The 24,722-nt window shown below is 36.1% G+C and overlaps 1 protein-coding gene across 1 annotated transcript in view; it reads left to right on the forward strand.

Moving 5' to 3' along the window:
• Positions 1-21,226: 21,226 nt before the first annotated feature.
• Positions 21,227-24,722, forward strand: part of LOC128994441 (uncharacterized) — a 52,848-nt gene continuing 49,352 nt past the window's right edge. Inside the window, exons 1-2 of the mRNA XM_054419015.1 lie at positions 21,227-21,434; positions 23,066-23,214. The gene's annotated coding sequence lies outside the window, so the exon portion shown is untranslated. The remainder of the gene's footprint in view (positions 21,435-23,065; positions 23,215-24,722) is intronic.

The raw sequence follows: 24,722 nt of genomic DNA on the forward strand, positions 1-24,722 counted from the left end.
TTAGTACAATTTCATACATTAGCCATACTGTTAAATTTCAACACACGGTGTTCTGCTTATTTGTGTATCGTCTACGTGCTTAAATTTAGTATTACTCATGTTTTTTCCGAGTTTGTTCATCCTAATCGGTATTGTGACCTAAAATATAAAATGTTCACTAGTAGATTTAATGGACGAGTTTGGCATATTGGCTTCCTAGTTTTGTCTACACCACTTTGTGTGTTTTCTCCTTATTTGATGAATAGAGGACTTTGAAAATCTCAGATAATGAGCTAATAGAAAAATTAATTATTAATGCCTTTCTCCTGGATTCCAAATAACGCACTTTCCATTTAAATTCATGTTGAAAATCGGTTGTTTGAATTTTATTTCGATTTTAGAGAAAAGTTTTCAGAGTTTTCTTGCTTAATTTATCAACTGAGATGTTTTTTTTTCTGGTAAACTATGTCCCTTTTTTACCATATAATAAGGCTAACCCCTATCATAAGGGGTTATGTCAGGAAAAGAAGGACGTTAGTTTGTTTGCCAACCACGTCTATTTTATTTGCTAGTAAACAATTTAAATTTAAGGTCACAATATCTATCTAGATGAGCAAACTGGCCAACAATTGAGTATCCTATACTCTAATACGAGCAATGTTTGCTTGTATGCTTGCTTGCTTGCTTGCTTGCTTGCAGAAAGATCTCGAAAACGGCTCCGACGATTTTCTTCAAATCTTGTAAATAGTTTATTTTTGGCCTAAAAACGAGTTTCATGCAGTTAGAACTGCCAACAAAAATCTAATTACGTAGAAAAATGAAACTGATAATCACATTTTTTTAACATTAGTCTTATGGGTTGCTAGGTAACCATGTTGGATGAATTAAATAACAAGGATAAAGTAAACAAAAGACTTGAAGTTGTAGCATGTGTTCATAGTAAGCCAACTACCCACAGTATACTAGCAAATTACAAATACAGTACAAAAGGAAAACATCACTTAATAATTAGCATAATATTTAGCAAAGATTATACTGAAGATTACTCGATACATTGTAGGGAGTATGTTTTATAGTCTATGGTTTTATCTATGATTGTAGTCAAGGGCAGCAGTGCGAAGTCTGGGATCTGTTTATGACGATTAGATTAGATTAAGGTATCTGCAATCCTAAAATGCTATGGGAAGGGAAGGAAACAGGTCCGCGACATAGGAAGTGGTGAAGGAAGTAATAAAGGCAATCATAAAATGCTATGGGAATAGAGGGAAACAGGTCCGTGACGTAGGGAGTGAGGGAGGGCGAGGGAGTGTGGGGAATGTTTATGACGATAAGATTAGGGTATCTGCAATCCTAAAATGCTATGGGAAGGAAGGAAAACAGGTCCGCGACGTAGGAAGTGGTGAAGGAAGTAGTCAAGGCGAGTAGTCCGGATTGTGGGAACTGTTTATGACGATTAGATTAAGGTGTCCGCAATCTTAAAATGCTATGGAAAGGAAGGAAAACAGGTCCGCGACATAGGAAGTGGTGAAGGAAGTAGTCAAGGCGAGCTGTCCGGAGTGTGGGAACTGTTTATGACGATTAGATAAGGGTATGGGCAATCCTAAAATGCTACGGGAAGGGAGGGAAACAGGTCCGCGACGTAGGAAGTGGTGAAGGAAGTAGTCAAGGCGAGCTGTCCGGAATGTGGGAACTGTTTATGACGATTAGATAAGGATATGGGCAATCCTAAAATGCTATGGGAAGGGAGGGAAACAGGTCCGCGACGTAGGAAGTGGTGAAGGAAGTAGTCAAGGCGAGCTGTCCGGAGTGTGGGAACTGTTTATGACGATTAGATAAGGGTATGGGCAATCCTAAAATGCTATGGGAATAGAGGGAAACAGGTCCGTGACGTAGGAAGTGATGAAGGAAGTAGTGAAGGCGATCAGTCCGGAGTGTGGGGAATGTTTATGACGATAAGATTAGGGTATCTGCAATCCTAAAATGCTATGGGGAGGAAGGAAAACAGGTCCGCGACGTAGGAAGTGGTGAAGGAAGTAGTCAAGGCGAGTAGTCCGTAGTGTGGGAACTTTTTATGACGATTAGATTAAGGTGTCCGCAATCTTAAAATGCTATGGAAAGGAAGGAAAACAGGTCCGCGACATAGGAAGTGGTGAAGGAAGTAGTCAAGGCGAGCTTTCCTGGGTGTGGGAACTGTTTATGACGATTAGATAAGGGTATGGGCAATCCTAAAATGTTATGGGAAGGGAGGGAAACAGGTCCGCGACGTAGGAAGTGGTGAAGGAAGTAGTCAAGGCGAGCTGTCCGGAGTGTGAGAACTGTTTATGGCGATTAGATTAAGATATTTGCAATCCTAAAATGCAATGGGAAGGGAGGGAAACAGGTCCGCGACGTAGGAAGTGGTGAAGGAAGTAGTCAAGGCGAGTAGTCCGGAGTGTGGGAATTGTTTATGATGATTAGATAAGGGTATGGGCAATCCTAAAATGCTACGGGAAGGGAGGGAAACAGGTCCGCGACGTAGGAAGTGGTGAAGGAAGTAGTCAAGGCGAGCTGTCCGGAATGTGGGAACTGTTTATGACGATTAGATAAGGATATGGGCAATCCTAAAATGCTATGGGAAGGGAGGGAAACAGGTCCGCGACGTAGGAAGTGGTGAAGGAAGTAGTCAAGGCGAGCTGTCCGGAGTGTGGGAACTGTTTATGACGATTAGATAAGGGTATGGGCAATCCTAAAATGCTATGGGAATAGAGGGAAACAGGTCCGTGACGTAGGAAGTGATGAAGGAAGTAGTGAAGGCGATCAGTCCGGAGTGTGGGGAATGTTTATGACGATAAGATTAGGGTATCTGCAATCCTAAAATGCTATGGGGAGGAAGGAAAACAGGTCCGCGACGTAGGAAGTGGTGAAGGAAGTAGTCAAGGCGAGTAGTCCGTAGTGTGGGAACTTTTTATGACGATTAGATTAAGGTGTCCGCAATCTTAAAATGCTATGGAAAGGAAGGAAAACAGGTCCGCGACATAGGAAGTGGTGAAGGAAGTAGTCAAGGCGAGCTTTCCTGGGTGTGGGAACTGTTTATGACGATTAGATAAGGGTATGGGCAATCCTAAAATGTTATGGGAAGGGAGGGAAACAGGTCCGCGACGTAGGAAGTGGTGAAGGAAGTAGTCAAGGCGAGCTGTCCGGAGTGTGAGAACTGTTTATGGCGATTAGATTAAGATATTTGCAATCCTAAAATGCAATGGGAAGGGAGGGAAACAGGTCCGCGACGTAGGAAGTGGTGAAGGAAGTAGTCAAGGCGAGTAGTCCGGAGTGTGGGAATTGTTTATGATGATTAGATTAAAGTATTTGCAATCCTAAAATGCTATGGAAAGGGAGGGAAACAGGTCCGCGACGTAGGAAGTGGTGAAGGAAGTAGTCAAGGCGAGTAGTCCGGAGTGTGGGAACTGTTTATGACGATTAGATTAAGGTATTTGCAATCTTTAAATGCAATGGGAATGGAGGGAAACAGGTCCATGACGTAGGAAATGGTGGTGAAGGCGAGCCGTGTGGAGTTTGGGAATGGATTTATGCATCTCCAATACTAAGGTGCTTTCAGAGTGAACTAATGATTTTCCCCGAGCAAAGCTCGGTCCCCAGGTACTAAAGCTAAACTGTGGTGTGTGACCAAAACAACTAACGAAAGTAGAGCATTGTACGTTGAAAAATAACAATATGGCTTAGGTATAATAATGTACTAATCTTTTGTGTACACCCTGTAGATTTATTGTTATTTGATTATTAATGGATTAAATTATACTACTAACCACTTTCAGAGCAAAATAAATAAATTTGATTTGGTAAAGAGTTTGGTGAACTAGCTGATTGGCAAGTTTGTCAATATAACTGTGAATATTTTACATATGTTTCAGGTCAAATTGATTTTGCATTGTTTTTTACCTGAGATATTGATGTTATGTCTGAAGATATAAAATATTATGTCGCTGTTAAACACTGATATGATGTGTGTTAAAATATGCATAGATACATGCAGCTTGTGTTCAACCTACTTTTATAAATAAACATTAAACCTAATATTATCAACGAAACAACAAATCTACTATAACTGTTTTACAGGAAACATTTAAAGCGACTTAACAGCTGTAGACTGGATTTATGTTGACAACATGCTTTATGCTCTAAACTGGGCAAATTAATCTTGTTCTCTTTATCTCATTTTTTGACCATTAGTTTTAGTTTACAAATTAAATCTTATCAGGGTATTCTTAAGAACCACTGCACACCATTTTGTTGACAAGCACTCATATAAAACACACTTTATGTGGGAAATAACTCTTTATTATTGGGAAATACATATTTTACGTATATTTTACCAACTGAAGGCAATGGTAGTCTAAATAAGGTTTATACATAAAAACAAGCTTGCAATAAATTAATTATTTAGTAATATCTTTCTCTAACTGTAAATGTAGTTGTACGACACATGTAAAACATTGAATTACCAGCATATTATAGTTAATGCACTTTTAAATAATTGTACTTCTTCAATTTCACCACATGCTTTATATACAATTTTAATAAGTCTCTGGAACATAATATTACACTCAACCATCAATTGTAAAATTATTTGACAATTATTGTTTTGAGTTAAAGAGAAGGTAGTTGATTTACTCGTCACCCAAGGCGCAGTCCCTGTTTTTGTTTTCAATTGAAATGTTTTATGTTAATTCATTTTTGTATGCATTTAAAAGTTGACAAAAAACATAAACCGTTAGGATACATCTACTGATGCGCTTACTTATGCGCGTTGGTTATACCGATTTACTAGTAGATTTACTCAATCTTTACAAAGGGATATTATCCTGCAATTGTAAAAAGAAGTGTGTCAACACCGCTACAAAAGATAATTTTCAAGTGTAATTGTTACTAATTTAATCCCAATTATGAACAACTCTGAAACAATTTTTCATTGGAATACTATCTCAATATGGTACAATCTGACTAAAGGTCGACAGTAAATAGTAATAAATATTGAAAAACTTATAAAATTCTATGACGTTAAAACACACACAACATAAAAAATATTGAATACTGTGAGAAAATATTTTTTCAATTAGTTTTGTTCAGCTACATATTGTAGTTGCATACAAGCCAATTATCAACTATTGAAAACGACCAATGGTTATAATGTTTTAATTTTTGTAGCTATCAAAAATAGTATTAATCATTTAGGTGAAATTAGCATTTGTAGAGCTGTTTTAAGCCACAAACCAAAATTATCTTTTTATAACCATCTTACATCAAGTTGTATTTAGGGATTAATTTTACTTGATATCAAAGTAAAATTTTACTGTGTAATGGTATATTTGTATAATTTCTAATTCGATCTAGTAAACAGCTCATAATGGTTTACAGGATTTTTTAAGTGATAAAAAATCATTCTAGCTCATAAACTGTTCAAAGAATTTTTCTTTTACCTTAAACAATTGTATTTTACCAGGTATTGTTGCATGTGAGGAAACATGGTAAATGAGAAACACTTAATCATGTTCACCATACGATGCGTTATAAGCGCTTTCACCAGTTAAGTTATGTGAGTTGAGAACCATAAACAACCCCAAGATGCTTCTCAACCATCTCACATTATTGCCGTAACCATATAATAACCCATTATAGTACTTGGTCGCTATATTTCAAACGTACCATGGTAATCTGTATAACTTTGTTTTATTATAAACATAAAGCAGCATTTGAGCTTTTAAATTACATAAATTATAAAGTGGTTAAAATCTAAAAATGTATATCGTTATCCTGGGAATTATTTCCAGGTGGGTTTTTTACCTAAAATGACTGGCCTACTTAGGGTAGCTTGTAAATCTTGTGACATAATTTTTATAAGAATCTTAAAAGACATTTGGCTGTTAAAACTATTAAATAACCCCACCGCAGCAAACCTGCAGACAAAGCGAATTCCCATTTGGCTAATTAGATTTTCAATTTAATCTACATCAATAACATAAGGTTTAACGAGTATCTAGGTTTGCTGCAACATGGGGGGCATTATTATTATATAATATTATTTATACCAATTTTCATCGCAATCATATCATTTTTGCTCGAGCTATCGTGCTAACGGACACACACACACACACACAAACGCATACATGAATGTATATGAATTTGAACGGATGGTGTTTTTGGTCTCTGGGGACATCAAAACGAAAATGTAAATTGGTCCCAAGTCCAGGTGTTACAATGAGACCTACGGTAATAGTTTATTCCCTATGGCAAATTCGCTAAAACAAAACACAACTGACATTAAGAGGGTGCATAATCTCAGGATACTTCCAGCACAAAGGAAAGTTAATCTCAATCTGCTACCTGTAATTAAGGAGCATTTCCGCCAGAATTACCCTTTACTTTGACGCTTTATTCGGTTTTATCATAGAGTACCTGGGGACCGAGCTTTGCTCGGGGAAAATCATTAGTTCACTCTGAAAGCACCTTAGTATTGGAGATGCATAAATCCATTCCCAAACTCCACACGGCTCGCCTTCACCACCATTTCCTACGTCATGGACCTGTTTCCCTCCATTCCCATTGCATTTAAAGATTGCAAATACCTTAATCTAATCGTCATAAACAGTTCCCACACTCCGGACTACTCGCCTTGACTACTTCCTTCACCACTTCCTACGTCGCGGACCTGTTTCCCTCCCTTTCCATAGCATTTTAGGATTGCAAATACTTTAATCTAATCATCATAAACAATTCCCACACTCCGGACTACTCGCCTTGACTACTTCCTTCACCACTTCCTACGTCGCGGACCTGTTTCCCTCCCTTCCCATTGCATTTTAGGATTGCAAATATCTTAATCTAATCGCCATAAACAGTTCTCACACTCCGGACAGCTCGCCTTGACTACTTCCTTCACCACTTCCTACGTCGCGGACCTGTTTCCCTCCCTTCCCATAACATTTTAGGATTGCCCATACCCTTATCTAATCGTCATAAACAGTTCCCACACCCAGGAAAGCTCGCCTTGACTACTTCCTTCACCACTTCCTATGTCGCGGACCTGTTTTCCTTCCTTTCCATAGCATTTTAAGATTGCGGACACCTTAATCTAATCGTCATAAAAAGTTCCCACACTACGGACTACTCGCCTTGACTACTTCCTTCACCACTTCCTACGTCGCGGACCTGTTTTCCTTCCTTCCCATAGCATTTTAGGATTGCAGATACCCTAATCTTATCGTCATAAACATTCCCCACACTCCGGACTGATCGCCTTCACTACTTCCTTCATCACTTACTCCTACGTCACGGACCTGTTTCCCTCTATTCCCATAGCATTTTAGGATTGCCCATACCCTTATCTAATCGTCATAAACAGTTCCCACACTCCGGACAGCTCGCCTTGACTACTTCCTTCACCACTTCCTACGTCGCGGACCTGTTTCCCTCCCTTCCCATAGCATTTTAGGATTGCCCATATCCTTATCTAATCGTCATAAACAGTTCCCACATTCCGGACAGCTCGCCTTGACTACTTCCTTCACCACTTCCTACGTCGCGGACCTGTTTCCCTCCCTTCCCGTAGCATTTTAGGATTGCCCATACCCTTATCTAATCGTCATAAACAGTTCCCACACTCCGGACAGCTCGCCTTGACTACTTCCTTCACCACTTCCTATGTCGCGGACCTGTTTTCCTTCCTTTCCATAGCATTTTAAGATTGCGGACACCTTAATCTAATCGTCATAAACAGTTCCCACAATCCGGACTACTCGCCTTGACTACTTCCTTCACCACTTCCTACGTCGCGGACCTGTTTTCCTTCCTTCCCATAGCATTTTAGGATTGCAGATACCCTAATCTTATCGTCATAAACATTCCCCACACTCCCTCGCCCTCCCTCACTCCCTACGTCACGGACCTGTTTCCCTCTATTCCCATAGCATTTTATGATTGCCTTTATTACTTCCTTCACCACTTCCTATGTCGCGGACCTGTTTCCTTCCCTTCCCATAGCATTTTAGGATTGCAGATACCTTAATCTAATCTAATCGTCATAAACAGATCCCAGACTTCGCACTGCTGCCCTTGACTACAATCATAGATAAAACCATAGACTATAAAACATACTCCCTACAATGTATCGAGTAATCTTCAGTATAATCTTTGCTAAATATTATGCTAATTATTAAGTGATGTTTTCCTTTTGTACTGTATTTGTAATTTGCTAGTATACTGTGGGTAGTTGGCTTACTATGAACACATGCTACAACTTCAAGTCTTTTGTTTACTTTATCCTTGTTATTTAATTCATCCAACATGGTTACCTAGCAACCCATAAGACTAATGTTAAAAAAATGTGATTTTCAGTTTCATTTTTCTACGTAATTAGATTTTTGTTGGCAGTTCTAACTGCATGAAACTCGTTTTTAGGCCAAAAATAAACTATTTACAAGATTTGAAGAAAATCGTCGGAGCCGTTTTCGAGATCTTTCTGCAAGCAAGCAAGCAAGCAAGCAAGCAAGCATACAAGCAAACATTGCTCGTATTAGAGTATAGGATTAAACATACTCTCCAAGGGGAGTATGTTTAATCTGTGGTTTTATCTCTAAATATATAACCTAAGCCATTGGCTCAACGCTCTAAATTTGTATTCTAGATGCTATGTTAACCCTAAAAATTAACCTAGAAATTATTCCAGAAGTCAAATCAACAGAAATAATCTTGAGTATTTTGTATTTTTTACGTGAGAACTATTGATGAAACAAAAATTAGAAGATCTTTGTAACAATTTCATAAACATTTTTTTATTTGTCGTCCAGCATTATCGTCAACCTCTAATCAGCAGTTTTCTTTTTAGTTGAGTACAAGTAGATACATACAATGGTAGACTATCAAATCAATAAAATTGTAATGCTTCCTTAAATATAGAAACTTTTAAAGCAACACGTGTGGTCAACACTTTGAAATAAATTAAAAAATACATCCACACATTTAAGAATCAGGAATAATATTATCAAAACGAGCATGAACATCTTTACATTATTTATTCATCAATATATTTCAAATGTTGTAAATAGTGTTTTATTTTTTTATTGATTTTCAGTTAGTTTCCAGTTAAGGTGTTTCCATGTGTAGTATCAAAAATCAATGTATTTGCCTAATGGAAAATAAACATTCTCACACGCATTATCATTTTATTATTTATTAATTGTATAGTTGACACAAAGACCTCATTTACATTTACTTCAGTGAGTAAGTAGTCAAAAAACAAGGGAAAGATAAATTACATTTTATGCAATTTGAGCATACCTATGTGAGCATACCAATTTGGTAAAAGGTAAAGGGACTATGCCTACTAATTTTACCAAATTCAAAAAAAATTTAGATGTATCATAAAGTAAGGAAATGTTGATATTTTTATCTGACTGAGACGAAAATGATGATATTATAAAGGGAAACCTGTACCAATGACGTTAAAAGTTTCTAATAAAATACAGCCATTACTTTAAGCCCCCAGGAATGCTTGGCGTTTGTTGGTTCTAATTGCAAAAAACCCAACATCATTTGAAGCTTTTTATTGATGACTGATGGTACGACCCGGAGGTTGGAATATTTACAGTTAGTGTTTGTTTATAGTAAAAAATATTGGCATTTTTCATGAAATTTAGGTTTTTAAACTATGTAAAACTAGGATAAGACCTAGACCCAGGACCGATTTAATTGTTCATTTTAATGTTCTAGAGCCCAAAAATATTCGTCCAAATTTATTGTGAACAGCATTTCTTACATTTTATATTTTTTATGATATCATCGTGTTGGCAACACACTTGTTGTATTGATTGTTGTGTTGGCAGCGAATTGGGGTTATTGCCCAAGAAGGATAACCTATTTTTTACATTTCTGTTTTACAAGAAAATACCTAATTTGCATAAAAGTGTCATACTAAGGAAAATTTCTGAATGCATTCTCAAAAACTGCCTGATATTTGTAGAAATTGAAAACGAGCAATAAACACCCGTAACGCATGAAGAACTACTTCTGCTTGAAAACAATGCTTTTCATAATTAGGTGAAATATACAAAACTGAAGAAAAAAACTCAAATGTATGGTGGCAACTATTATTTGTGCAATACTTTCAAAGCAGGCAAGTCTTAAAAAAAGTTACATCTGCTAATCGTTTGGATCCATGCAGGATTATTTCTGCCTGAATTGCAAAATCTGGACAAGATTGAGAAAAGTTCGATTGGTTTATAGGTAATAATAGGTTCAAGGTCGGGTTCAACCAGAACTTTGGGTTCACCAGATGACATTAGCAAGAAAACACAGGAAATATACCGATACAAAGGATATGTATGTTATGTCCACATCATTACTTATGAAACTTGTTATGGAATTTTTTAGTTCTGAGTGAAACTGATCAGTTACATTGATGAAATAGTTATTTGTATTATGATATCCATACAAATTTTTTTATGCTTTATTAAAAACCATGATACGTGATCAAAAATGCAAAAATATAAATAATTTTGAAATAATTTTGCTCAACTCAACTGGCTTTCACTACTATGAAAGCAATCCTAGTGTATATATACGTCCGTGAACGCGATAACTTGAGTAATTTTTGTCCGAATATGATTAAATTTGGTTTGAAGATCTAGGGCGGGATAAACTTGAATTAGTTTGCAAACCAGCATGATTTGACCATGGGAACAGAGTTTTATGAAAGGTTTTATGAGGTAAAAATTGGGTTTTCTCATTTTTGGACCTTAAAACATTACATTTGCAATTTCTTTTCAAACCATTTTAATGAGCTTGAAATAACAAAAAAAACTTAGTATATTAAAATTTGGTTACTGGTTACGGAGAAAAAAATACCAATGTTATTCTTACAGGATCAAGTAAATTTGTAGCATAGGGTAAAGTTTGCTTGTTTATGAATATATATATATTGGTCAAACTTGGCAAATTTATTTTTTTATACTAAGCTATTAATATTTCACTAAAAACACACTTCATTACCCTCCCTGTAGCAGCAAACCTAGACACTTTTATGTTAACCTAATGTTATTTAAATAGATTTAATTGAAATACAATCAGGCATATGGCAATTTACTTCGTCTGCAGGTTTGCTGCGGCATCCACCACTCATTCTACACTCATCTCAATTCATACTTGGCTCCATCAATATCTACATTGCAGTCGCCATTTCAATGACAAGTACAAGTATTAGTTTATTATCAACAGTAATAATCTACTTGGTTTTTCTTCTTTTCGACTCAATATGCTGTGTACAGTATGATTAGTATTGATTAATTTAGTAAATTATTATCAGCCTATTTGACCAAAACTAAATGCATCACATTGGCCAATATAAAGAAGTTAAACTTAAACTCAGGTCAAAACTCACTTAAGGTACTTCTAGCAAACTTGTTTTGTTATCCATACAGTAAACCAGTAACGCACACTTCAATTCTTATTGGTCCAGAGTAAAGAAACCCCAGATTATGGATCACAAATAATCACTGAACTGAAGTTGGGAGGGCAAGGGTTTGTCTGTGTATAGCTACTCACCAATGCCTTTGAGCTTAAAAGTTAACCAATCCTAGAACAACATTTAACTAGTCTGTGGTTAAACTCACCTTTGTGTAGAGGAAGGAAACAAACATAACCCTTGTTTCGATAGGCTATTCTCTATCCAGAAACTATAAATTAATTCTCTTTGCAACTGCTAACAATGACATGCTATTACTTTAGTTTAAGGTAAATTTCGCTATGCTTAGGTTGAATTTATGAGATTTTTGAGATGATTTATGAGATTTTTATTCAAGGATTAAGTTGAAATGGTAGGCTTACCTGAATGGGGATTATTTACGTATAGTATAAGGTTCAACGAAGGAATATTTTTTAAATTTAAAACACCTCTCTGCTTTTCTAGTGAAAATTGCCTTAAAGCAGGTTCATATCAGTTATGGTGAACTCTTTATGTTGCTTGACATAGAATGAGAGATTTAATTTCGTTCAAGGATTTTTTTTATCACTTCAGATTACTTTTCTCATTATCGGCGGTGTAGTGTTATAATACTTAGGTCTAAGTGTATATCTTTCTATATAATTCATTTTATTTAACTTTTAAAACAGAACTAACTCATATTTTCTATGCTTCGTGGATTCTTATGTTTAATGACATTAACCTGAAATTACCCTTTTGTATGAATATGAATTAACAATCATAATCGGCATTCATTGTACTTTCAATTAATAGTCCTGGCCCAAGAACAAGCTGATCTTAGCCAGTAAAAAAATGTCATTCCAACAGTACTTATCATGTACATTAGCTTATAATACACTTCCCCTTGTGCCAGCATTAGACAAACATAATATATATTTTTATTAAAATGTATCTAAAATCAACAACATAACTAGAAAGAAGTTGCTTCATTACAACACTAAAAGAAGTGTTTCGTCCCAACTTTGCCAAGTGAGATAACCCGAATCATCACTTTTGTGAAAAAGAAATTAACTCAGGACACTAAAAACAGTGATCATTCTTTCAATTTAATAAGGGGAATTTCATCTTGCTCGTAAAACTCCAAGATAATGACAAAAAATGACATTTGCCAAGCCTGTTTCCCAACTTTATTACAATTAGACTTACATCTTTCTTTATACAGTCAAAGGAAGTTTAACTTTCAGGGTTATTACTTTATTTTGCAGGTGTTTTAAACATATTACATTCACCATTATTGTTCTAAATAAAATAGAAAATTGCTTTTTCTCAATATAAAAACAGTTTCATTTTCCCATATATTAAAACTTAAACTTAAATTCCACAGAATTTACCAAACCATGTAAATTATTTATATTTTTTGCATTAAAAATAATACGATACCTTAATTTTAATTGTAGCTGTTATTGTTCCAGTTTCGAACATTAACATTGTTGTGTTATTGGCAATATTTAAACCCCCACCAGGACTTAACAATACGAACACTAATCAAAATAATGTGAGTTCATTAAACCTCATTAAATATACTCCTTTCACACGAACCTCATAACAGTCGTCATGAAAATGGAGTTGCCCGTCCCAACCGCACCTTCAAGGCGAGCCCAATCTTAATTTCAGGGTAAATTATATCCCCAACCAATGCTACAAAAATGTTTTTTTTAATGTACGTCAAGCATACAGCTATAAGCTACATCTATTGACCATTGGCTAGTCAAAGCTACAACCTAGTTGCTAATTAAACTTCTGTGGCCAAAATATGAAAATCGTTCTCGCATACTTAACTTGTTCGAACCACTTTTAACCTTTTACAAATATTTTAATTTATATTCGAAAACAAAATATATGTACAGTTATAACCAAACAGTCGAAAAGGAGAATTAAATCATTGATAACTTGTTTACTAAATTGGGCAATTTTATCACAGTTTTAATCTAAAAAAAAAACATGAAGTAATCAGAAGCATGTTTTGTAGAAAGCGGGCGTTGCAGGAGGTCTACTTTACTCTGAACCGACCCTACTTTTTTTCTTAATGGGACATTTGACTTAATGAGACAGAGGTTGTATTTTATTGTATTTAATATTAAATAGTCATTTTAAAACTTAAGTTCCATGAGGTAAAATTCCATTTGTGTCAAACTTTTTAACAGATACTACGTTTTTAGCTGACTTTTGACGGAATGTGATTTTGATCTAATGAGTCAGAATACATGTTATAATACTAAATTTTTTGTCTAAAGGGACAGATATTTCTCATTTGACCAAATGGTATTCCAACGACATGTAACATTCCCGTTTGTCTAACTGTTGTGTGACAAAAAACAATGTAAAAATGTGACCTTATACAAACAAATGAAATGTTTAAATGTTTTATGTAAACAAGTTCGAAAAGGTTTTCTTTACCCTCTCGACTGTTTAATGTGGTGTGTTGGGCAATGTTTAGAATGTGCTGAGTTAAATTCATCAATTCAAATTCCTCTTGCGTGCAACTGGAATCACCACGTGAATTTCGATTAGTTTAATCTATCTACTAGTGATGTAGATAGAACAAATTCTTGTGTCTAGAAATCATTTTGAATCAATAACGTATCGTTATTTACAATGTGCATTAAAATCTATCACGCAACCTTTTTTTATTGTAATGATTGTACAAGTATTTACAGTTATCGATTTCTTCTTGTCACATATTGTTGTAGGATAAAAGTCCAGGAAAGTGATATTTTAGAAGTACCATTAAAAATATAATCTGTTATTATTCGACTAAAAGAAATAATTTTAGAAGAAATAAATTATCTATTATCTGAAACAACATTTGACTGTTGTTTAGTAGAATTTCAAAAGATACTACCGCCCAAAAATCTAAATTTTTGTTGGCTGGCCTATGTAGAAATCCTATTAAAAACTGAAATATAATTTATTGGTAAAATAAATATTTTGTCGGGAATACTTTCTAAAAAATACCAACACATAGTATTAGTATTAATGGGTGATATAAATATCAACATGATTAATTTTAAGGATGGCAATAGAAATAAACTTAACAATGTTGTTCTTGCCAATGGTTTCCAGTCAGTTCTTAATTTTCCCACAAGAATTACTGAAACAACAAAAAACACCATAGATAATATTTTTACCAATATAAATAATGCCTATTTCGATGTAATTGGTTTCAATACTCAGCTATCAGAACATGATGGTCAACTCTTTGTAATAAATAGTAAAAATTATAGTCCTGATAATGCTGTATATCTTGAATACTCTGGGAACTTTAGCACTGCAAATATAGATCACTTTATTGAAGTTCTTAGCCTTGAAACTGGGCTTAATGTATTTTTTGCTCCAGTTGAGTTAAAGTATGATGTACTTCACCAAACCTTTATGTATTATTTTGAGTTGTGTTTTCCTAAGAAATTATGCAGAAAATATAGACATAGAAGCAGGTGGTTTACTGAAGAGCTAAAGATTGAAAAACAAAATGCTAGAATGTTAATAAGCAAAACCATGTACAAAAAACTAAGGCAGAAGAATAAAATTTTTAGAAATAAAGTTACAGCTGCAAAAAAACTACATTATCAAAATAAAATAAACAACTCAAGTAACATGAACAAAACCAGCTGGCAAATTATTAACTCTGAAGTCTGTAAAGCAAAAGCAAATAACCATATTACTAGTGTTCATATTAACAATCAATGTTGTTCAGACCCTTATATCCTATACTCTAATACGAGCAATGTTTGCTAGTATGTATGTATGTATGTATGCTTGCTTGCTTGTACCAAGATCTCGAAAACGGCTCCGACGATTTTCTTCAAATGTTGTAAATAGATTATTTTTGGCCTAAAAACGAGTTTAGTACAGTTAGAACTGCCAACAAAAATCTAATAACGTAGAAAAATGAAACTGAAAGTCACATTTTTTTTAACATTAGTCTTATGGGTTGCTAAGTAACCATGTTGGTTGAAATAACAAGGAAAAAGTAAACAAAGACTTGAAGTTGTAGCATGTGTTCATAATAAGCCACCTAGCCACAGTATACTAGCAAATTACAAATACAGTACAAAAGGGAAAACATCACTTGTTACTATTGAGCAAAGATTATACTGAAGAATACTCGATACATTGTAGGCCTAGTAAAGGCTAGCAATTGTCTGACTAAAAGTGCCTATATCTTAATATTAATCGTAAGTTCTTGATAGCTCACCGATTTATTTTGTTAGTTCTAAAAAAATTTAAAAATTGCACCTGATGAGTTGAAGCTGAATGAGGACGCTAATCTCACACCTACAGATATTCTAGCGTGCAACTGCATCTGACGAAAAATTCTTGTTATTATTATTTGTTATTAGCTATGCTGTTATTGTTATGTTTTCCACTCGTTTTGTTGCTTGCCGCTGTAATTTTTGCCATCTTTTTGACGTTTCTCTTTTTCGTTTTCCTTATTAACTAATTCATTTACATTGTTTTCAGTAAACTATTGCATAACTAGGCTAGTGTAGTAAGCAAGTATTCTATGTTATTTCATGTATAATTGTACCAAATATTAAAATGGAGCTATCCGTTGGAATGCAAAATAAAATAAATACTAATCGTTACTTCTAGATAGTTCTCCAGGATTTTCGTTAGTTCTAATGAATAAAAACAAAGTTATGGCTGATAAAGTGGTTATATTAATGATACTTCCGATTTCTAGCGCGTCCTGTCATATGAAGAAAAACGCCTAGATATCTATTTACCAGTCGTTATCTCTGCTCGATAGTTAAGTTATACAATTTTTTTGTCACTTTAAAAAAAAATAAATAAATAGACGTATAGCCAATAATGAATAGATAAACTAATTTAACACTTCTGATTTACAGCGCGCACCTTCATTCGACGAAAAATGCTTACAGTATACTACTATACAAAATAAATAGATTAGAGTGATTTTCAAATTTTAAGCCGTGTCAAACGCCATTTCAAGTTCTTCCGTCAACAAAATAAGCTGTCTCCAGACATGCGCCACTCCCAAAACACGACATATTTGCCGTTCGACGATCTAGCTGTCTTGCTATTCGCCGATTAACGAGTAAAACATCTACACACATGTGTTGTTTCCCCGAAAACTGTTCGTTTCGGGAATTGCAAAAATATTCGTTCACTTTGATGTGTGCAAAAATACCGGCAATGAACGGAAAACACGAGCACGAGCATTTGCTGTCATACTACTTGCGAGCGTACAGTCTGGAGCCGGCTATAGGCATGGAACTTGAATAAAACCCCCTTTTTGCAAATCATTAAACTAAATTTTAATTAATTATTTTATTATAACAAATTTATCATAAGATAAAAATATGTATTCTCGGTATATATTAATAATCTAACACATTTAATTTTAAACGTATTTCTAAACTGTTTAAGAACGATGCTGTAAATGTTTGAAAGAATAGTTGAGTGTACATTTTTGAGAACTATCCAGAGCTAAAGAAGAACTTAAGATTGGTATATAGATATAGGCATTTATAGTAAGAAAACTGTGTCCACTGGAAATTCTATAGTTATGAAGTTAGAGTGCCCACTTTGTATTCCTTATCGAGAACTAACGAAGAACTAACGATTGGTATATAGTGCGAGTCCCATGCCTCACTTTAAATTTAAGTTTCCTAAAATATATACAATATATTTCCCCTAGAATATAAGTTTCCCCTTTCTTACAATAGATATAAGCATTTTTATTCAGAAACTGTGCCCGCTGGAAATTCTATAATTGTGAAGTTAGCATACCCACTTTGTATGCCGCGTAACTTTTTATTTTTTGAGAACTAACGTAAATATTTGAGAACTATCGAGAACTAACGAAGAACTAACTATTGGTATATAGATATAAGCATTTTTATTCAGAAAACGGTGCCCGCTGGAAATTCTATAATTGTGAAGTTGGCGTACCCACTTTTTATGCCTCGTAACTTTTTTATTTCTTGAGAACTAACGTAAATATTGGAGAACTATCGAGAACTAACGAAGAACTAACGATTGGTATATAGATATAAGCATTTATAGTCAGAAAACGGTGCCCGCTGGAAATTGTGTAGTGTGATGTTAGCGTACCCACTTTGTATGTCTCGTAACTTTTTTATTTTTTGAGAACTAACGTAAATATTGGAGAACTTTCGAGAACTAACGAAGAACTAACGATTGGTATGATCAAAAGTGGATACGCTAATATGGGTACGCCAACTTCACGGACCTCAAAATGGTGGAATCCGAAACTGTTAAGGATTTATTTCTAGGTTATGGCTAGCTAGAACTGTACCGCTCTGTTTTAGAATAAGTTCATGACCAATCCTGAGGGTTTTTAATCAACATGTAAATTCAGGTCTCCGAAAATGTCTAAAATTACATCTATATCTGTGTTTTTTACTACCCTTCATTACGAACAACGTGTATCTAATTACACCAATACCTATCTTTACACAAACGTTCTCTTCCTTCACTTAAAATTGTTGGTAAAAATAATTATGAAGCTCAACGGTGAAGGTCAATAACAATATACTATGTGGAACCCTGATGACTCCGCTCAATTTTGTAAATGCCTCTGCAAACGCCACCTAGTTAATATACAGTATATAGATGTGTCATAATTAAAAGAATCCGGAACCGCAGTAAAGCAGTATATAAAATACAAGCTGAGAATCATGAAACAGTCTTGTTCCCATCCGTGGTTCAGGACTAAAAGTGAAGTTTAAATTTTGATTGTAAAATAGACACCTAAGTAATCATTATCAAGTAAATTGTTATGGAACATGCTCAGGTTCATTGTTCATAAGCGTGTGCAATATTTGATGTAAAATACTAAAATTTAAAGGCTTTACTTTCATTTTTTTTTATTTTATTGTTAAATTTAAAAGTGATTACTAGAACCAATATTTATAATTTATAATAGTATAGATTCCGTTGCACATTGCAACGTGCTTGCAATTATACAGGTCTTATAATAATAATGTTTTATTTTTTAAATCCGAATGGAATTAATAATAAATAAAAGTTTTTTCTCCCACCGGTAGCAACGGGTCAGTTCTGGTTACGATAATTATAAATCCCTGTGTTGTGAGGGAAACACCACCGAGCGGCCTTACTCGATAATGGGGGCGAAAGGTGCCGAATTACCCACCCGGCCTTGGCGCGGGGATTTCTAAAGCGTCCGTCCGCGCGAACCACCATTTTGAGGGTGTCCGCGTCAAACACGTCCGGGCTAAACACGGAGCCAACAAGATGGTGCTTCTTCTTCATGGGCCAGTTTTTTCGTTTGCAATAAGTGATCAGTCAGGCTGTAGAAGCTTGTTTATATTCACTGTGACACTACCTTCGTTTCGTCCCAATACGGGAAGAATGAGCGTACGCCTAGTAGTAGACAAAGTACTTTAAAAAGCAACACATGAGGGAGGAAAAAATACTATCATATTTTAAGCTGAAGATAATACTGTAGGCTACTTTTGACCCATTAACCCATTCAACCTTTGCATTAAAAGCATTGGACATTGAAAGCTCGCAAAACCGATGCAAAGCAGCCTGGAGTGTGGTTAATAGTGTGAAACCCCAAAAGCCTAAAATGTCCTGCATGGCGAGTCCAGATGATTTCAACACCTTCTTTGTTTCGTCTGTTGAAGAAATTATCTACAACATCCCAGATAGCCCCCAAGACCCGTTGGCTTATGTCGGAAGGCGTGTGGAAGAGCTCCACTGTTTCCTTGACGGATGGAATCCCATCTCAGAAAAGCAGATACGGACTCTAATCTCTGGACTCAAAAGTTCCAGAACATGTGACTGTTTTGGCTGGTCATCCCAATTACTGAAAGATGTAGCTGATGACATCTCTGCCCCCTGACTACAGTTATCAACAGGTGCTTGTTGACAGGTGTTTTTCCGGACAAGCTAAAGAGAGCCAAGACCATTCCAATATACAAAAAAGGTGATCATGCCAGTATCTCGAGCTACAGACCTATCTCGATACTACCTGTGATTAGTAAGGTGATAGAGACGGTGATGAAGAATCAGTTGTATACATACTTTGAAACACACCAGCTGTTTTCAGACTCACAGCACGGTTTCCGCGCAGGGAGATCTACTTCGTCTGCGATTGCCAGGATTGCAAGAGAAGTTGGCGAGGCCTTTGAAGCTGGGGAGTCGGTAATGCTAACACTCTGTGACCTCAGCAGAGCTTTTGACTGTGTATCCCATGATATCCTGCTCAAAAAACTCAGCAGATATGGCGTTGGTAGTGTGGTTCTCTCCACCTTCAAGAACTACCTAGCCAACAGAACCCAGAGGGTAATACTCGAAGGCGCAAGCTCTCTAGAACTGGAGGTGAACCAGGGGGTTCCCCAAGGATCTGTGCTGGGCCCTCTTCTATTCCTGGTCCTCATCAATGACATCGACGAGACCAGCAGCTCTATACTATTTGCGGATGATACCACGCTTCTCACTAAAGGGCCAAACCTACACCACACTAGGGATTTAGCCATAATTCAGGTCCAAGAAGCAAAAGCATGGTTCCAGATGAATAAGCTGCAACTGAATGAAGACAAAATCCAGAGACTCCTTTGTACCCTCTCAAGAGACTCCTCGGACGACATGGCTGCAGTAAAACTTCTCGGTTTCCAGCTGGACAGCCCACTCGACTGGAATGACCATGCTGCCCATGTTGCCACACGGCTTGCGAGAGTCAACTGTCTCCTCAGGCGCCTCCGGAAATGTGTCACGGAGCAGTACCTGCTCATGGTATACCATGCCCTGTTTCATTCGCACATTGCGTATGGACTACACCTTTGGGGTTATGCGTCGGAAGTGGAGGAAGTCTTAAAGCTTCAAAAAGCGGCAGTCCGTATAATCTCAAGGAGCCCTTTTAGAGAACACTGCAAACCGATATTCAAGAGACTTGGAATTCTAACCGTCTGCAGCCACTACATCTACGCCTGCCTGGTTGAAATAAAATGCAGTGTTCCTCTTCTCAACACCAGAAGCCACATCCACGCCCATAATACCAGAGCTAGGCAGGATCTCGATGTTCCCCGTGCGAGATTGAGCAGGACGCTCAATTCCTTCCCTACGTCAGCCATCAAGTTCTTCAACAGACTCCCTTCCAGCATTCGATGTCTGGACGACCGGAAGTTCAAGAGTGCTGTGAAAGACTTGATGATCAATAGACCATACTACAAAGTAGAGGATTTCTTTAAGGACAATTTGGAGCGGGACAATTAATTTTTTGTACCGCCTACTGCCTGCCCACCATGTTTAATACACAGTTTTATTTTATATGTGCGTGTAGTCTTTGTTTTGTGTCTTTTTTCCGTATTAAACAACGACGCAGTCTATTCCCTCACCAGAGGGTCAACGACGAAGGCTAATGAATAATGAATTACCGTATAACCACGGCCGCCTTTAAAGGGTGCCGTGGTATTTTATCACCTTGGTGGAAGGAAGCACCAATAAGCAAGTAACTTAAATTACATGAACAACTTTTTTCAAACTACCAAAAACAAAAAATAATTGTTATAGACAACTACCATGAGTATTTTTACAGTACAGTATGTATATTTTTTTTATAGTATGAACTTTGAATTTGACTAGCAGCCGAGTTCCCGAGTTTGTTTCTGTGAACCCCGAATTTATGTTCACTTTTTTCAGCGTAACGTGAAGTGATGTCATCGTCATATTTGTTCTTTCGTTCTTTCTTCTGGACGCCATTGTTTACAGAAGAATTCTTCGAAGTCTTCTTTGCGGTTTGTAGGGTTTATAAGTTATTGTTTTTTTTTAATCAAGTTTTGTTCATTTAATAGTAATTTCTCGTAGTTTAGGCCCTAATAAGTATTTAAGCTCTATTAAGTAGTGTCAGTACACTTTCTAAGGCTGCCGAGACCGACGTTGGCAGCCAAGGACTCTCTAGAACTCGCGCCCTAAGGTATTATTCCATTACTATTACCAGTTAAACTAAACGCTGTATCATTGTAATTTAATAATTATTATGTGGCAACAGATTTTTGGCAAATGTCTCATTAGGGGCTAGTCTATCAAAAGGTACCTATATAACAATTGGCCAAGGTTTTCTATATCAAAGATCTTGATAGGGACTACCTACGCAGCAGACCATAGGCCTAGTATGCTGCGTAATCCTACATACCTTACACAGCATGATTGTCCAATATTTATTGTTTTATTCTGGGTAGGCCTAGATGAATTTTAAGCATCCTCAAGCAACAATAAATAGCTCGGCAAATAATTACTGTACTTACACTGGGATAGGCTATGATGTAATTTTTATATGTCTACTTACAGTATTTTTAACACTGAATCCAAAAATGCAATCAGTTTTTGTCGGAGAGATTCCTAAGTGGCCGTAAAACGAAGATTAGGATTACGAAGATAATTCCATGTAGGCCTAGGCTACCATATATAGGCCTAATCTGTCTTTAGTCTTTGGTGCCCCTTATACCCTGCCTCTGCGGCCCGCCGCAAGTTTGTGCGGCGGCAGTGGCAGTGATGACCAGCGTTGCCAACACAACTTGCTCATTTTACCCGCAAATTCCGGTGGTAATCCCCGGAATTACCCGTAATCAAGTCTTTATTACCCGCAAAATCCCCTGAATTCAAATTTTAAAGATTTCGGCAAACTTTTTGGTAAAAACCTCGTTGTAGGCCTAACCACGTTATTACGGTGCATTGAGAGAATTATTAATATGTAGGCCTATACCATTCTTTCTTATATTCAGCAAACCGTACAAAAAACTGTAAAAGGTAAAAACTTGGTTCTAGACTATTCTAGGTTAGGATTAACATGGTGTGAATCATATGAAACTGTAGCTGAGTTGTTGGTTTATAGCATCAAATTGCCAGCTGAGATAAACAATCATTAAATCTAACATAGTAAAAGAAAATTAAAAGTTGAATAAGTTTATGCTTACTTCTTGTAAAAACTTGTTTTAGTTTTCTTGCAAAAGGACACATTCAATTCCAACTTGAACACATTAGGATAGACCTCTGGTAGCTAAAGCATAAACTAAGGGTACAAGTTCTCCCTTTACTCAACAGATAGTGCCAGAATGAGCATAGGTCCAAGGTACAACACCTTCCCCTACCTACTCAAAAAGACATCAATAAAATATGACTTAGTGATGTGTGGTGTTTTTTTATGCCGTAAGTTAGTACTGGGCGTTGCCACAAGTGGCACACATTGACCAGTGATTACATCGAGACAATGACACGGTTTTATTAGTGTAGAGCCTAGGCCTAAATCATTTTGTTAGGTACTGAAACTATTCAATGAAGGATGTTTATAAAGTATGTCACAGTTTCCTGGAATGTGGTGTGTTATGCACAGTAAAGTAAGTTGTGGTAACTTATTACACTTATTTTTTTATGACCGAAACATGTAGAGACCTAATTATGTACGGTAAGTTTTCTGCCGTGGAGACCGAACTAATCTGGCCCAAGCAAAGTGCTCCATGGCCCAAATAAATTTAAATGATTATTTGTTGTAGGGCCCAAATGGATTGTAAATTTCATTAAATTATAATGTATTCTCTCTTGTTTCAGGTTCGCGTATTTTTGCATGGTAGGGTTTTCACCAATTGTCATTAGGCCTGTACGTTTTCTCTACTTTGGAAATGTAGGCCTAGTTCAAGTATGATACAAGCCTGAATAAGGAGAAGAAGGACAAAAGCAAATTTTGATTCTTAACTAAGGTAACAACCAAGCTTGATTGTCTCTTTTTACAAACCAAACCTAGGTCTTAAAGAATTCTTCATCTTACATGACATCGCCTAAAGGCATCAATCATCGAAAACAGAAAATAGGTTATTTTAGACAACTCCTCTTATGATAACATCAAGAATGATATTTTTGATGGAGTTCTTTCTTACACTTAAAGGGGGGCTATGACAAAATGTTAAAGTTAAATTTGTTCACCTTACTTTCATGTTCCTGCATTTTACATTGTATTTTTTTCTCCTTTAAGGAACATTTCTATTTAAATACACAGTTTTTTAAGTTCTGGCTCAGTAGTGTGAAGTGGCGAGTCGAGTATTTGGACGTAGTATGTACCTACATGGAAATGGCCAGCACTGCTAACTTGTAGTTTAGCGAATCCAGTATTCCAGTAGGCCTACTACAAAACAAGTCTAAGGCCCTCGGCATCGTTGACTATTCCCTGTTTGACTCCATACGGTAGGCCTACCTACTTAATTAGTAGTGCACTCGACTCGTCACATCACCAAGGCTACATAGGTCCCTATAACTGTTAGCCTACCATACATGTGTTTCGGACTGTTTATTTGCAATGGGACTGTTTCAAGCTTGATTCAGACACACTCGTTTGTTTAATGGAGAAGTTTAGCCTATATCAAGACATTGCGCCAGCATCTTTCACTTATACCAACTAAACTGTAGACTCAACTACTGAAATAATGCTATTGTAATTCTTGTAGAGAAAGGTCTGTCCATTCTAACCTAGGGATTGTTGTTCTTGAATTGACTTTGTACCATGCTCCTAGGTTGGTATTGTGAACGTCACCATTCTAACCTTCCTTGTAAAGAATTGCCACAAGGCAATATCACTTAAGCAATAGCCTATCACAGTTATGTTGTAAAACTGATTGTTTTATGTAATCATCATCTCAAGTTATTTATCAGTGAAAGTACTGTAGCTCAACTATTAATGATTTGGTGAGATTTGAGTTCTAATAATAAGATTGGAAGGACAGACCCACTTGAGAATTTTTAAGAGTATTGCCCTAAGTATCATAGGCGTAACAGTGCACAGTGCAACAAGTATGGTTTTGATTTGTTTAAAAGTTTGTGGAAATCACAGCAAGAGTTTTATGTTAACTTTTGTTCTCTTTAATTTTGTGTTACACAAAGAAAGTTTATTCATTATTGCAAAAGAGTTTTGAAAAGCTTAAAATGATTAAAGGGATGCAGTCTAACTGGACCTAAACATGCACTTAATTCGCCTTAACATGGTGGTATTCTTTACGTTGGTTTTTGTGTACGGTACATGTTTTTGTTTACTTTTTTGTTCTCAGTTGGTAATAAATAATTTAAACTTATTCTGCCAATTTGAGGTTATTGATTTAATTCCAAGGTTTGTAGTAGTTGTTAGGTACTCGGTAACAGGTTCATAAATTCTTCTACTCTAAATCAAATATGTTAGAACTTCTATTATCAAGGAGGGGATTAGGTAACCTAGAATAAC

The sequence above is a fragment of the Macrosteles quadrilineatus genome, unplaced genomic scaffold (assembly GCF_028750875.1).
Source record: "Macrosteles quadrilineatus isolate MER2022 unplaced genomic scaffold, UCM_ALF_1.0 Scaffold_5__1_contigs__length_97177068, whole genome shotgun sequence".
NCBI classification, from domain to species: domain Eukaryota; kingdom Metazoa; phylum Arthropoda; class Insecta; order Hemiptera; family Cicadellidae; genus Macrosteles; species Macrosteles quadrilineatus.